General features: G+C 43.4%; 1 pseudogene; it reads left to right on the plus strand.

Annotated features, from left to right (window-relative positions):
- Nucleotides 1-13779: 13779 nt before the first annotated feature.
- LOC124799586 lies at nt 13780-13897 on the plus strand (annotated as a pseudogene).
- Nucleotides 13898-15532: the final 1635 nt, after the last annotated feature.

Genomic DNA, 15532 nt, shown 5'->3' on the forward strand with positions numbered 1-15532 from the left:
CAGGCGCTACAGTCTGGAACTGCGCGGCCGCTACGGTCGCAGGTTCGACTGCTGCCTCGGGCATGGATGTGTGTGATGTCCTTAGGTTAGTTAGGTTTAAGTAGTTCTAAGTTCTAGGGGACTGATGACCTTAGAAGTTAAGTCCCACAGTGCTCAGAGCCATTTGAATCATTTTTTCTAGTCTCCTCCCTCCCCCTCCCCCCCCTTTCCTCCACAACTTGCGCGCTCACATCGCTAAGAGTTTCTACGTCATGTGGCAGCTCACCTCTTCAACGTTTGCCTTACATTTACTGTGGAGCTAATGTCGAACGTTCAGTGAGAATTACTTCAATATCTCTGCTGCGGGAGAGGGGGATGACTTACATGATATGATGTGTGAATGTGTGTGTGTGTGTGTGTGTGTGTGTGTGTGTGTGTCTAAAAATTAGAAAAGCGGTACTGAACACTCAGTCAACCGTTGACAGCACTAGGTCCTGAAGTGGATCCCAACAGAGGGTTCGAAACGTCGATCAAGTACAAGAAATATGACACTGGCTAAAAAAAGGCAGGAAAACGTAGGTTTAGACTATAGTGTCTTGAGAACAAGTGTACTGGTCGTATCTGGCCTCCCGTGGCTTCAAATCATTAGAGTTTTTGTGTCTTGAGATATTTAAAAGATTTGGTGTTGAAAAGGATACCTCAGATCCGTTTCATATATTTGCGTCACTTAGTTGTGTTATTACTGGATTTTGGATGCCTGCAACTTACTGTATGTGACGGAAGTGAACCTCACGGAAAGAAAACATCTGTTTTTCTTTCTCCTATTTCAATCATTGCACCTATGTTTTGTTATCCTAATTGTTTTTCCCATGACCTAACCCTGTGTTTCGACTCCGTATGCTAGAGTATGAGATGAATGTCTTTTCTCGTAGGTAAAGAGAGTGGTTATGCTGAAGGGCAGAGAGGTTTACTAACAGTAGAGGTAGTTGCTTTTGATGTTAACAAAATCTTCCGTCGGTTCTTGGTACAACAACATTATAATAAATGAAAAGCACCAGTTTGCTTTTGTTGTAGTAGAACAAAAGCAAATTAGTTGCTTTTGTATAAAGTTTATGCAGCAGTAGCAGTGGTCTTTGGCTTTGCCCTCTTCCGCTCTCTGGCCTCCCCAGTGGACGGAAGATGGTTAATTGAACAGCACAACTTCTGTTAAGTAAGGTTGTGTCTCACACGGAGGTGTGGATACAACTGTAGGGAAGATCTAGATACACTTTAATTTTGTTTAATTGTGAGTTTTCAGGCTTATAATGTTAGAAGAAAATTTACTTTATTCATTTCGAGTGTATTTTCATGAGACCACGAGTGTTTCTGATTTTACGTAAGTTGTACACTGTCTATAGATTATTTAGCTACCATGTGCGGTGCTAAGTCAGAGGAACCATGTTTAATTACATATTTCAGCAAGCTGTTTCATGCTAACATGCTTTAGGTAAATTAACGGATTCAGTGTCACTTAGCACGGTCCTTCAATTCCAAATATCCTTTTTTTTAGAGGACCACGTAACTGGGTATTTGTTTCAGCATATTCTTGTGGGAGTGGTTCAGAATGGTTGAAATGGCTCTGAGCGCTATGGGACTTAACATCTGAGGTCATCGGTCCCCTAGAACTTAGAACTACTTAAACCTAACTAACCTAAGGACATCACACATATCCATGCCCAAGGCAGGATTGGAACCTACGACGGTAGCGGTCGCAGGGTTCCAGACTGAAGCGCCTAGAACCGCTCGGCCACAGCGGCCGGCGTAAGAGTGGTGTCTTTTGCTTTGGTAGTCATTCATAAGCGTTCACACTTTCTTTGCCTTTCCTGACTTTACATTAATATGTGGCATTTGTGGTTAAATCGTAGGGTTTCATACCTCCATGTTTGTCAGTGTTATACCCTTTGGTCAACGGATCATGTTCCGACACCTATTCGTATTCATCATTAAAATATGCTAAATGTTGAAACTTCCTGGAAGATTAAAACTGTGTGCCCGACCGAGACTCGAATTCGGGACCTTTGCCTTTCGCCGGCAAGTGCTCTACCATCTGAGCTACCGAAGCACGACTCATGCCCGCTACTCACAGCTTTACTTCTGCGAGTATCTCGTCTCCTACATTCCAAACTTTACAAAAGCTCTCCTGCGAACCTTGCAGAACTAGCATTCCTGAAAGAAAGGATATTGCGGAGACATGGCTTAGCCACAGCCTGGGGGATGTTTCCAGAATGAGAAATCTTTCTCTTGCTGAGGAATCTCATTATGCTAAATGTTCTTCGTAAAATGAGTACCAATTCCTGTAGTGAAACTTTGTCTGATTCTCTGATTTCCGATTCAATGTCTTTTTGTGATTTTGTTCCACTATTGTTAATGTCTGGCTGTGTGTTCACCGGTTTGTGCTGGGGCGAGCTACAGCTTTATGTAATAGACAGCTCTTTTGTTCTTTGACGGTCTCGTAAACTGATATACTGCCTGCAGAGCGGTGTGCCGACCACTTGCCCCTCCGTATCCGCGTCCAGTCACGCCTGTGGACTGAGGATGGCATGGCGGCCTGTCGAAAGCGTTGGGTGTTCCAAGACCTGTTCGGATGGAGTTTAGAGTTTTCTTCTTTGCTACAGAATCAGTGTGTATGTAGCGCTATCCTATTAATAAGTATATTCCTCAGTTTACAGTCATGCCCTCTCGGGTTGCACGTAACCTTAAGTTATATAATTCTAAATGACGAGAGCAGGCTCTGGTCATATTCAAACAAATGGAATACGTGCCGTAACTTCTCTCGTCAGATGCTAATCAAAATTTCATTAATTAAGACCAAGGAATGAGTGACTGTTTCTCTCTAAAAAAAACATCAAGGAAGGTCAAGATTAGGCCCGAGTTCTTTATTCCACTACAGACGTCTCACTGCTTACTGAACTCCGTTTTGACTATATTGAATTTTAACTGTTTCTCCCACATCTGCAGTCAATACATCACACAGCACAGTGGCCTTATCATGCCTGAACCTGCGGCGATGTCGGCAGGTGCCTTAATGGGACTGCAAGCTGCGCATGCGGGTGGTCAGCACGCATCATATCGAATACACTTGCTAAAGATGTCTGCGTCTGGTGTGCCCGGATGAAATTGGCTGCCATTTCCTGCATTTAAGCTTGGTAAGCTATGTCTCACCGAAAACGTTCATTCAAGAAATGCTTGAACAAGATATATTCATGTCAAGAACATACAGAAGCCAAAGTCGACAATGCAGACTAAAACAAAAGTGCTCGCGACCAGAAGAGCGTTTGCAAAGTGTTCACTAGCCGAGGCCGTCATTCCAAGTTCTCACCTTCCAGAGCCTGCTTACGATGTCTTCTCCCAAGAAAACCGTAGTTCCCCAAGTAACATCTGAGCGCAAGGTCACTTCCACCCCCACGAACTACAGTTAGGCACTTAGCAGAGTTGGCTCCCAATCAAAACTTACGCAGAAGTTTTTACTTTCCCACCTGTTAGGCTAACGTATGGGTGCTAATAACAGATTAGGTTCAAAAAAGCTAAACGCACTCGATGCAGAGGAAACATGTAGTTTAAATTGGGGAACTATCTGCACGAAGTTGAGAATGATTGTACCTTGAACCTGAGTTCTGCATCGCTCATTATTCGGTCATTGAAACATCTGCGTGACTATGACCGCTGAAACCAGGCTGCCGGCAGTACTGTGGCTGTACAGTAAGTTTGGACATGTGTCTCTCCGGGAGCCAGCATTGCGTTCTATTCTCCTGTTCTCCAAAAACAGGCACTTAGGCGAGGAGACGATCGGACATACCGTGAGCGTCTATCACAGAAAACAGAAACGGATCCTAACTGCCTACTTTTGCAGACTACCTATCTGTCCTAAATTCTCTCCTTGGTGGTCTGTTCGAAATAAGAGGGAATTTTTATTTCATTTTATTTATTTATTTACCTTTTCCAGTAGCACTTGCAGCTACGTTCTCAATTATTTGTTGCATGCATTCCAATCTTCGTCTTCCTCTACTCTTTTTGCCCTCTATAGCTCCCTCTAGTAACATGGAAGTCATTCTCTGATATGTTAACACGAGTCGTATCATTCGGCCCTTTCTCCTTGTCAGCGTTTTCCACATATTGTTTTCCTCTCCGATTTTGCGCATAACCTCCTCATTCATTTCCTTATCTCTCCAGCTTAATTTAAATATTCGTTTGTAGCACCACATTGCAAATGCTTCGATTCTCTTATGTTCCGGTTTTCCCACAGTCCGTGCGTACATTTTCAGAAATTTCTTACTCAGATTAATGCCTATGTTTTATAATAGTAGACTTCTCCTGGAGTGGAATGCCTCTTTTTCCACAGACAGTCTGCTTTTGGTGACATCCTTCCTCCGTCCGTCATTAGTTATTTTTCTGCCCAGGTAGTAGAATTCGTTAACTTCATCTACTTCGTGGCCATCATCCCTGATCTTAAGTTTCTTACTGTTCTCATTTCTGTTACTTGTCTTTACTTTCTTCTCTCTTCAATATACTCTCAGTCACACTGTGTACTCATTAGACTGTTCATTCCATTCAGCAGACCATGTACTTTTCCTTCACTTTCACTTTGGATATCAATGTCATAAGCGAGTGTATCATTGATATCCTTTCACCTTGGATTTTAGTTCCACTCCAGAATCTCTCTTTTATCTCCATCATTGCTTCTACGATGCACAGATTGGACAGTAGAGGCAAAGGACTACATCTCTGTCTTACATCGTTTCTAATCTGACCATTTCGTTCTTGATCGTCCACTCTCATTATTCCCTCTCGGCTCTTGTACATGTATATTACCAATCTCTACCTACAGCTTACCCCTATTCTTCTCAGAACTTCATTTTGCCAAACTCCATTTTGCATTGTCTGATTTTTGTTCTAGGTCGACAAATCCTATGAACCTATATTGATTTCTCTTTAGTATTGCTTCTATTATCAACCACAACGACTTAATTACCTCTCTATTGCCGTTACCTTTCCTAAATCCAAACTGATCGTCATCTAACACGTACTCAGTTTTCTTTTTCATTCGTATAATATTATTCCTGTCAGCAGCTAGGATGCCTGAGCTGTTAAGGCGATAATGCGCTAATTCATCTACTTGTCGGCTCTTGCAGTCTTCGGAACTGTGGATGACATTTTCCGGAAAGTCATATAGTATGTCGCCAGATACATTCTACACACCAACTTGAATAGTCGTTTTATTGCGTCTTCCTCCAGTGATTTAAGAAGTTGTGATGGAAGATTATCCAACCTTTCTGCCTTGTTTGATCTATAGTCCTCCAAAGCACTCTCAAATTCTGATGCTAATATTGGATACCCTATCTCTTTTAAATCGACTCCTGTTCCTTCTTCTATCACATCAGACGAATCTACACTTCCTACAGTCCTTCAATGTTCTTTCCACCTATCCGCTCTCTCCTCTGCATTTAATATTGGAATTCCCGCTGCACTCTTTATGTTATGCCCTTGCTGTTAATTACATCGAAGGTCATTTTCACTTTCTTATATGCTAAGTCAGTCCTTCCGACATCATTTATTTTTCGATTTCTTCACATTTTTCATCCTGCCATCTCGGTTTAGTTGTCCTGCACTTACTATTTATTTCATTCTTCATTCCTTGTATTTCTGCATTCCTGAATGCCCCCGTACATTTTTGTACTTCATTCTTTCATCGACCGAGCGGGTACATTCTGTTGTGGGCAATGGTATTCTGTTTAATGTTGTTTTGGTGGTGTGTAGGTGATATTGTTAAACGTTTGAAAATGTAGCAGTAAGAACAACAGTATTATTTGAAAGAAAGAAATAATCTCTGATATTTTTTAATTATGTGCTGCTGAGCCCGACTATAAAGAGTTTCATAATACTTTATTCAACAGTACAATGTATGCACCCATTAATTAACATATCACACCACAACCTCTAGCCATAACAGCACTGGCGTCATAAATATTTTTATTTGAAATCACTGATAAATTAATCTGAGAAAAATTTATCCTATGCAGCAGCCATAAAATTATTTCATTTACGTGAAGTCTACGATTGTTCTACTGAATGTTAATTTCACTTTTAGAATAAAAAAATTAATAAATTACTTTGAGTTCTTGTCCACGGAGTTCAAATATTCTAATAACGATCCAAAGAATTAGTGTCTGATTATTTCTTCAGTTGGAAATTGCCGCTCCATACGCTCACGCAATGGCGGCAGGCAAAGCACAGTCGGGAATGCTGCAGACACAAAACTTAAAACATTCATAGTTGGTTATTTAGTAATAAATAAAAGTTCTTACACTAGAATTCCATTTAATAAATTGTACGTCATGTGTTTCTATTGATCTCTTATGACTACCTTTTACATTATTTATAAGAACAGACCTCCGCTTATCTTCGATCTCATCCTTTTCAAACATAATTGAGAAGAAGAACAGAAGAAGGAAAAAAATCCACCGACAATATAAAGCCAATACATTCTTTTAGTGCTAATTTCTTTCGTTATATGATTATTCTTTTTAGGAAGCTGGATATAAATAATGAAACATATTGTTGTTATTTCACAACATGGTAATAAGTCACAATATAATAATAAGTCTTTTCTCAGTTCTCACACCCAGGCTTAAAAGTCATTTCTGGAAAAATATTTGTTAATTCATAAGTCTCGAGCACTGTCCCATACACTGACGACACTAAATATTTGTGTTAACATCACAGTTCCCCATAATTGTATGTTCATGGTTAATATCATTATCAATGCAGTTTGCTGTCGTAGGTAGAGTGCTGACTGCCTGAGGTTGATTATAATTTCTGCTGGAAAAAAAAAATAAACTCGCTTCGTGAAATCTTAGACAAACCCTAGACCTCCTAGTTTGTAGACATGTCCCATCCTTAGCCATTCCGATGCTACTGATGTAGAAAGTACTTGGCCTATATGCGTTTCCTTTTCCTAAATTAAATTTCAGTGTTTATAGGGCTTTGTATGGTCAAAGATAGGGAACGTGCCCCAAAACAGTCACAAGACTTGTTATAGAACACAGAAGTAAATTTCAGCTAAATGAAAATAAGGAAGCAGTAGATGTCCGTAAGCCATGCTAAATTAAGTTCTGTAACCAGTAGCAGACATTTCCCTTTCAATGTATTCCGGTCCTGCTGATAACGTCGATGAACTCCGATAAGCATTGCGGATGTTTGTCAACGGTTGTCGAACACACCTGCGATTTCTGAGCATGTACAAACACTGATGAAGAGACGTGCTGAGATTTCCCTTCACATGGACGGTGGCAGTGTGGAATATTTGCTATAATGAGTTACTCTCCAAGTGCATATCTGCCGTCTGGATCCTCAGGGGAGGTAGTTCAGACCTAGTAATTTAATAAACTGGCATATTTTTCGATTACATATCTTTAAATCGGCTGAATTTAACATGATTATGGAAAAGTGCTCAACAGTTATTCAGTTCTTTAAATTGTCCCTGGCTCTACCTTTGTCCCACAAAATGTGACAATGATTGCATGTTGCTTAGGATATTAGTAAATTAGGAAATTAATTAGAGATAGCTACTCTTCAAGTCTCTTGGAGAGAAAAAGACTGCGGGGACACTATATTGACAAACAGCGTCACTGACAGCCGATTGGAAGCCTGGCTTTGTTTCTTGTCTTGTGTGTGCTCTGTACGTTCACGTAAGTTTCGTACATTGTATTCGATTGAGTGAATATTCATCACCGTCATCGCCTATGTCGTGTAGAACATTGACGACCGTGATTACACGTAATTTTATGATTTTCGAATGTCGCGCAGCTGCAATGCTATCTTCATGACCCCATTGTGTCACGCAATTTACGTCTTTGGGCAATGTTTCTCACGCCACGACTTCGGAAGCTACGCACAGCACCCCGCATAGCCCGTCTGATAAAAAGCGAAAGTGACATTCTCCCGGACAGTTTTACATTAGTGCGCAACAGCGCCCAACAAGGGAATGTGACAAACAACTTACTTAGTGATATCACACAGGTCCCTATTCCCCTCACCAATTAGGGTACACCTGTGCCAAAGCAATCGAGCTGGTTGGATTCGTGCCTACTCAAAGAGATATCAACCGCTTTGTGCTGGAATCTGATTGCTCCAGACCAGATCCAGTCAACTGCATCGTCTCATGCGTCTCCGCAGCACATAAAGTCACCTTGCATATAGCAATACTCGCGCGCGTGTTCTCCATTGCGAACATGGTCTTGCTAACCTACCGACCACAAGACGTATCTCAGACTCCCGCCATTCTAGCCAGACTACCCAACTTTATGGATTGCCACTGTGGACAGCATCTTCACATCAAGTGACGTTATCAGTGCCGGCAGGAAATTGATTTCAATACTACGTCACTTGGGGGAAAATGTAGACACAATTAGCAGCATCACTCTCAACGGCCAGTCAGAGCAGACAACAACTATGAGACTGTTAAGGCTGCATTAGTCTGCCACCCCATGTGCTGCCCAGAGGAACAAATCTGTCACGTCATTTACGACGAGGTTTTAAGTGACAAGACTCCATCGAAATTATGGCTACGTCTCCTCATATAGATCGGCCCTCACCTCATGCCCGGCCATACGGTAAGACCTCTGTGGTTGTGAAGCTTGTGAAGAGTATGGACCTCTGGACGCTGGTTGGATTTACCTATTACAGAACACAGGCAGCGCATCAACGTCGACAACAATAGCAGAGATCTTGACTCCCACGTTCAAAGCCTGTACAAGCAACAGCCAGCCAACCTCGCTCCGAGATGATCCTACCCGATTTCCGCCGACACTGACGACATTGGGCACAGGCAGGGTGATGTCCTTCGGACGACATCAACGAGGCTTCACCTCATCATCATCCGCTCCACCCCCTAGCCTGCTCACAACGTGGACAATCACTCTGCGTCCATGCCTGCGCAACACGTCATCGACCACGTTGGGCCTGATTCCAACTGCTTCTGCCGTTCCCCAAGCAGTTTCTGAAACTAGATGCATGGCTCGTTGTAGGAGGGTCACACTAAATAGGACATATTTAAGTTGACTATATTCACTTAACAGCACTGGATTGTATTTAGCTCCTCTCCTTCACGATTACAGATTTTTGTAAATGACTACAAAAGCAGTCGGTTGTACCTCACTGACAAAGGCTTAGAATGCAGCATTTGGAGGCTCTCCCGCCACACACAATCCCACGTACCCATTCGATTCTGTCCACCAAATGATTCGACAATGCGACAAGTCTGCACACTAACCTCGGCCCCACTGAAGAGTTCGCTTGAACATGTTTCACAGATGCGTCAGAATCAGTTACTGGCCCGATGTTCTCTGGCAATTTCAGTTTGTGCCAGACCTTGCTAATGGTGCGCTAACACGCACAACCAGAGGCTGCGCTGCTTTTGATGTTCGCTGCCATACTCCCTGGGTGGCCCTCCACAATGGCAGAACTCGCTATTCACCCCCTACTACCACGTCCCGCTAATACATACGCCGGTCATCGACTTCTCTAGGAATCCACTTTAATAACTTTCAAATGTCTTGCACACACTTTTCATTATCTTCTACATATCGTAATCTTTTTGTGCCAATGTTACGTCAGTCATAGAAATCTGTTCAATAAATGCAGTGTACTTTGTCAGTGTTCTTAACCATGAGACATCCACAGTATTCAACGCACCTAACAGCTTTAACTCAACAGGTAAAAGACGAACTTTCACATACAAATGACAACAACGTCGTCAGATACAAGATCCAAGATGTCGAACATGAACTCCACTCAACATTACAGATTCTCGATTGGCTACATCAGTCACCTACATTCTTCTTGCCAACATCTGTGTACCATGGTAACCCGGAAATTCTATCGACACCCAAGAACAACTTCACAACACTGCTCCCAACTACTCCAACGAATGTCATTATCTCATCGCTCATCCTCTATTTAGTCTTCGTAGGTCCTTCTTCCAGAATAATTCCGAGAGAGTGCCTTACGAATGAAACTGCCCGTAAGATCATTACCACACCCAGTCCCTCAGCAAATCACAAACCATGTTGTCTACTGCCAGACACACTTAGGGTAGCGGAAGCCTCAGTAAACTAGCTCATACAACCAGGGGCGGTTCACCCCTCCAACATTCGGGGTTCTCGCATAATATTTATCCCCAAAAATGTCTGTCTCAAGTTGTGCGGCTATGACAGAATCGTCGACGCTCGTACCATTATGGACAGCTATCCAGCACCAAATATCCAGGATTTCACCCAAAGCTTGGCGAATGCAAGTGTGTTTTGTGTTAGTGACTGTATGATGACGTATCTACAAATACCCATATGTGCAGAAGGCAGTCATAAAAGGCGCTTTATCTTGCCTTTCAGTTTGTTCAAATATATGTTAGTGGCGGATGGACATACGAACGCAGTATAGACATGGCTACGCTACATTGATGGCTTACTCTTAAATTAACATTCTGTTATACTTATCTTGTGTTATGCGTATCATGGTGACATTTTAACTTTCTCACAAGATAAGGAATCTGATTTATAAACACATCCTACAAATGTTCGACACCCCATTCTCCTAGTGGTGTCATAATCGATGGGGACAAATGTCCACTTCCACTTCAACTCCAAGAAATCATCTTCCTGGGAGTCGTTCACAAAGTATACTGCATCCGTCCCAAACCACAATGTGTAGTAACAATCTAAAAATTGCATACGTCTAAAGACCTCTCGGTTCTTCTGCGTGATAAATTTCTACAGAAGACTTCATCCACAAACTGAACTCTTGCAAGCATGGCTAACAAAAGCTCTGGCCATCAGGATCATCTCTGGAAAACTGAAACCCAAGAGGACGACTGCGATGTAGTCAGCCTTTGAAAAAAATTAGGAGTGCCTTACCTTAGGCCTCACCTTGGCACACCCGCTTGCTGACGCATAGCTTATGAAAACAGCAGATGCGAGTGACTCCGCCAATGAACCTGCGCTACAAACATAGGTAGGGGGGAGTGCAGCAGCCATTCCGTTCTCATGCAAGCTCACATCGTCACAAAGTAAATGGACTGTGAATCAGAGGGAGTTTCTCGTGCTTCACGAAGCAGTGCGCTACTTCAGAATGGACCCAGAGGGACATACTTGATCATCACCCACTTGCTGACTCTATTAGAAACTCGCCCAAGGTTACCTGCCCCGACGGATTCGCCAGTTGAACTACGTTTTCCATTTACCACGATTGTTCGACACCTCAAAGGCGTGGATAATGTTGTAGCAGATTATTTCTCACGCATGAAAGGCTCGGCTTCTACCCTGGGCAATGAACGGTTTGTTGAGTCAGAACAACATGATGAACACTTAGAACCTCTCTTCCACGACACATCCATGAGACAGCAAACTTAATCCCGTCCTATTCTCGGCTCACTCACTCTACACTCACGACGATTCGAAACATCAGACTCACCCTCTTGCGCAACACTCCCGCTTTGTTTAGTTGATAACCCCCACAATTAGGCACAACAAAGCATTCGCCCAACTAGTCGCCTACTGATGGACATGCTCAAGTGGCCTAATGTCGGAAAGACCAAACATTGGCGTCGTGGAGGGGAACGTAGTCTAAAGTCAAAAACACCTGCCTATAGGCCTTTTCGAAATCCTGAAGGCCGCTTTCAAGATTTACATGTTGACCTCATTGGCCACCTGCCGACAGCTACTGCTACTTTGGGTCACTTGATGGGTTGAAGCAACACCATTCAGAGAGATAACGGCTGAATCATTCAATGAAGTGTGCATCTCATGCCACATTGTCCCTTATCGATCAGAACAGACCATGTCAGGCAGTTAGAATCTGCACTCTTCCCAGACTACAGACATACGACATGTACTAACCGCTTCAGAACCACTGCATATCATCTGGTCGAATGGTGGCATCAAACGTTACAGACCGCTCATTTGCTACAGGGGACTATGGACTGTGAGACTCCTGTGGGTCTTTCTTACAGTTCGTACACCACAAAAGCACGGAATCAGAGCCTCACTGGTCTCATTTATATGAAGCCAAACTAAGGTATCATGTGTCGCTATCACACCATGGGCGCCTTAACGTTGGCAAGAGAGCTATAAGTTTCTGGCAGACGCCAATAGTAGTCGAGGACCCAATGCAGCCCAGCCAGTGAACCACGCTTCCAGCAGCTCTGTGCTCACTGATCGTTTCTGCTCGTGTCCATCTTTCCAACGACGACAGCTGCGCTCCACTATGCAGCCCACCTCTCCTCTCACAACAGAGACATTATCTCCGCCAGCAGACTTCGTGCTCCAAGAACCATCAGCTATGCCCCACAGAGCTACTGGACTTAATCGCATTTGTCGAGAGCCACATAGCACACTTTTGTATGCCACTCTGTACTTAAGGTCTTAGTTAATAAAGCACTAGCAGACTGTAAATTCGCTATCTTAAAAGACTGCACAGTATGACATACCATACAACCCCCCCATAACCCCCCCCCCCCCACCTTTCCTACTCACTCCCCACAGAGTGCTCCGTAGAGGTAATCGAACTTTCTACATACTATTGCACAGAAAATTTACAACCGTGGGTATCAACTGACTAAGACATGCATGGAGACTAAAAAACGCCTCACCAGACAGCAACACCGGCTAAGCACATCCAACACACGTCGACCCTAAACACCTCAAACACACTTCGACCGGTAAGTCATCAATACAGTACCGCTAACCTTCAACTTATAACTGGACGTCCATAACATCCTTCACAAATACCTCAACGTCACGTACGTAGACAACAACTTCCTCATCGAAGTTCAGCACACCGATCTCCAGATTGCAGATGGCTCCATCGCATAACAGTTCCATAGACAGTCAAATTTCCACATGACACGGTAAGTGCCGCCCATCCCGTGTTCCATTCAAGATATGCTCAGACTTTTGGTGCCACCTTTACTTCCGAAGAAACCCACATCTTCTCCGGCTCTATCCAGGCCCGGTGATGGCTCTCTGCGCTGCCGTCCACAGACGCCGCCACACACTCGCTCTGCAAATGGCCTTACCCCAAGCAGACTCATCTTCGTGATTACCAGCTGCATCACATCCATCGTATACCATCGCCCGACAACATCACTGCTGCAGATGACAACGCACCTGGGAGACGTATTCATCTCCATGCAGCCACAATGACACGTCACTCTACGCAGCCTCCCTTAGTGCTTCTCACTATGGGTTCTGTTGAAACACTGCACATACAAATAGCGTCATTGCAGTCGATCGGAACGCCGAAGAAAATTTCTTTGATAGATACTCTCGTTTATGGCGTAGCTGTGTTCTAGTGCTCGTCTTGTGTATGCTTTGTGCAATAGTAAAAGTTTGTACATTGTATACAGCCTGCATTATTATTCATCATCACCATCGCCTATTCCCTATAGAACTACACAGGCACAAATTTTGAGCTGTTAGGCATATGTAATCCAGGTCCCATCGCATGCGTCTTGGTTTTGTGCCGCTGCTTGCCAACTGCGGCTGGTTCATGCAGTTAGCTTTTGTAAGGCAACAGATTAGTTCCCGAAGAATTCCCTTGCTTGATGTAGACAGAATGAGGTGACAGGGAGTCAGACAAAGGGCGAATTTGAAGTTGTCAATGGCCCTTTGTGATACAAGCGGTTGCACCCTCTCACGGTCTCTGCCTTGATCACTTGGTCATGAAAGGTTTGTCGAACGACCCAAATATAGTGAAACTCTATTCCGCATAGGCAACGGCATTGCCGCAGCGGATACACCGGTTCCCGTCAGATCACCGAAGTTAAGCACTGTCGGGCGTGGCAGGCATTTCGATGGGTGACCATGTGGGCCGCCATGCGCTGTTGCCATTTTTCGGGGTCCACTGAGCCTCGTGATGCTAGTTGAGGAGCTACTCTACCGAATAGTAGTGGCTCCACTCAAAGAAAACCATCATAACGAACGGGAGAGCGGCGTGCTGAACACACGCCCCTCCTGTCTGCATCCTCAACTGAGGATGACACGGTGGTCGGATGGTCCCGATGGACCACTTGCGGCCTGAAGACGGAGTGCTATTCCACACTGGGGTTAGCCCGTCTCATCACCTTTTCCCATTTACCCCAATCAACTGGAGCTGTTACGTTGCAAGGGAGACCAGCTGTTGAAAATCACTTTCATATTTTGTATTATTCGAAATGTGTGTGTTTGTGATTACTTTATAGTTCGCAACTTTAATTTAAATTAAGGGCACCCTATTCCCACAGCTAGATCGTTAATCTGAATACACGAGTGTCGTAGGCCGGCTTCCACTGTGATCTCTCTGACAAAGATGTTACTAAATTTGTTTTCATTTTCTCAGATAAATATTGCATTTTCTGTACAGTAATTCTGGAAGGAAGGAGTTAATCTATGCCCTGCACATCACGGTTACTAAGAAAGCGATAGGCACAGGATACGCGCCTCTACCACTTGTTTGTGAAGACTTCTAGATTGCTTGTGCAAGGAACAAATTATAACTATTCTCGTTCCGTGTGAACTAATTGCAAAGGCAAAGAAAAAGCTTGCCGAATACATGATCCATTACTACTGCTCTTCTCCACATTACAACAAGTATACCATCACACTTACGTGAGATCATCTACGATATCTCCTCACTGAGGCCAAAACTCAATAGTGGCGCCCACCCTACACCCCACCCCCACCACTCGTGCGTTTGAGATAGGACGTAAAAAACTTAAAAAAATTTCAAAACATGTTCCCTTAGCAGCGCAAACCATTTTGAAGCGTTTGATATATAAAACATACATGCTCGAGGAAATGTAAGACCTATTATTCGGTTTTAAGTGTGGCAAAGTGTAGTGCCACGACATTTCCACAGGATTCTTCTATCGCACGTCACTGCATTTCGCTGTATGGAATTCAAACATGTATATTTTGTAATGGAAGCCATCGAACCTATATTCAGGACAGTGACAGTTAAAATGCCCTTTGGTGCCTCTCCCCCTCTCTGTCGGCCGATTTGACATCATACCCCCCCCCCCCCCTCTTAAAAAGAATTCACGGTTAATACTGGGTGGCATTATGTGTGGCCGGAAAAATTTCTTCAGAAAATTTGCACTCTTTATTGGCTTTTAGCTAACATCTCTCTCTTTTGTGTACCACGTAGTTAAATTAGGAAACATAAAATCAGTAAAGAAAAGAAACAAGCAAGGCGTTCACATTTCTTCCGTCCTTCGGTCCCAGCATTTTTTTTTTATCTAATGTTCCTTCAGCTTTACACGACGTGCTTTCCTTTCTGCGAAAGAATCTATTACCCCATCGAAGTTCGTCAATTGTTTTGCTACATAAAACAACAAAATGTCGTTGTCTAATACTTAAAAAAGCTGCTAATACGAACAGTACTGAAGACTGGTGTAGTTTCCCGATTTGATTACGTCTATTTTGTCACTGTCCGCTAGATAAAACGAAACAGGCCTTTCTAATAACACAGCTGTTCTAACACACGC

Source organism: Schistocerca piceifrons, chromosome 5 (assembly GCF_021461385.2).
Source record: "Schistocerca piceifrons isolate TAMUIC-IGC-003096 chromosome 5, iqSchPice1.1, whole genome shotgun sequence".
Lineage (NCBI taxonomy): Eukaryota > Metazoa > Arthropoda > Insecta > Orthoptera > Acrididae > Schistocerca > Schistocerca piceifrons.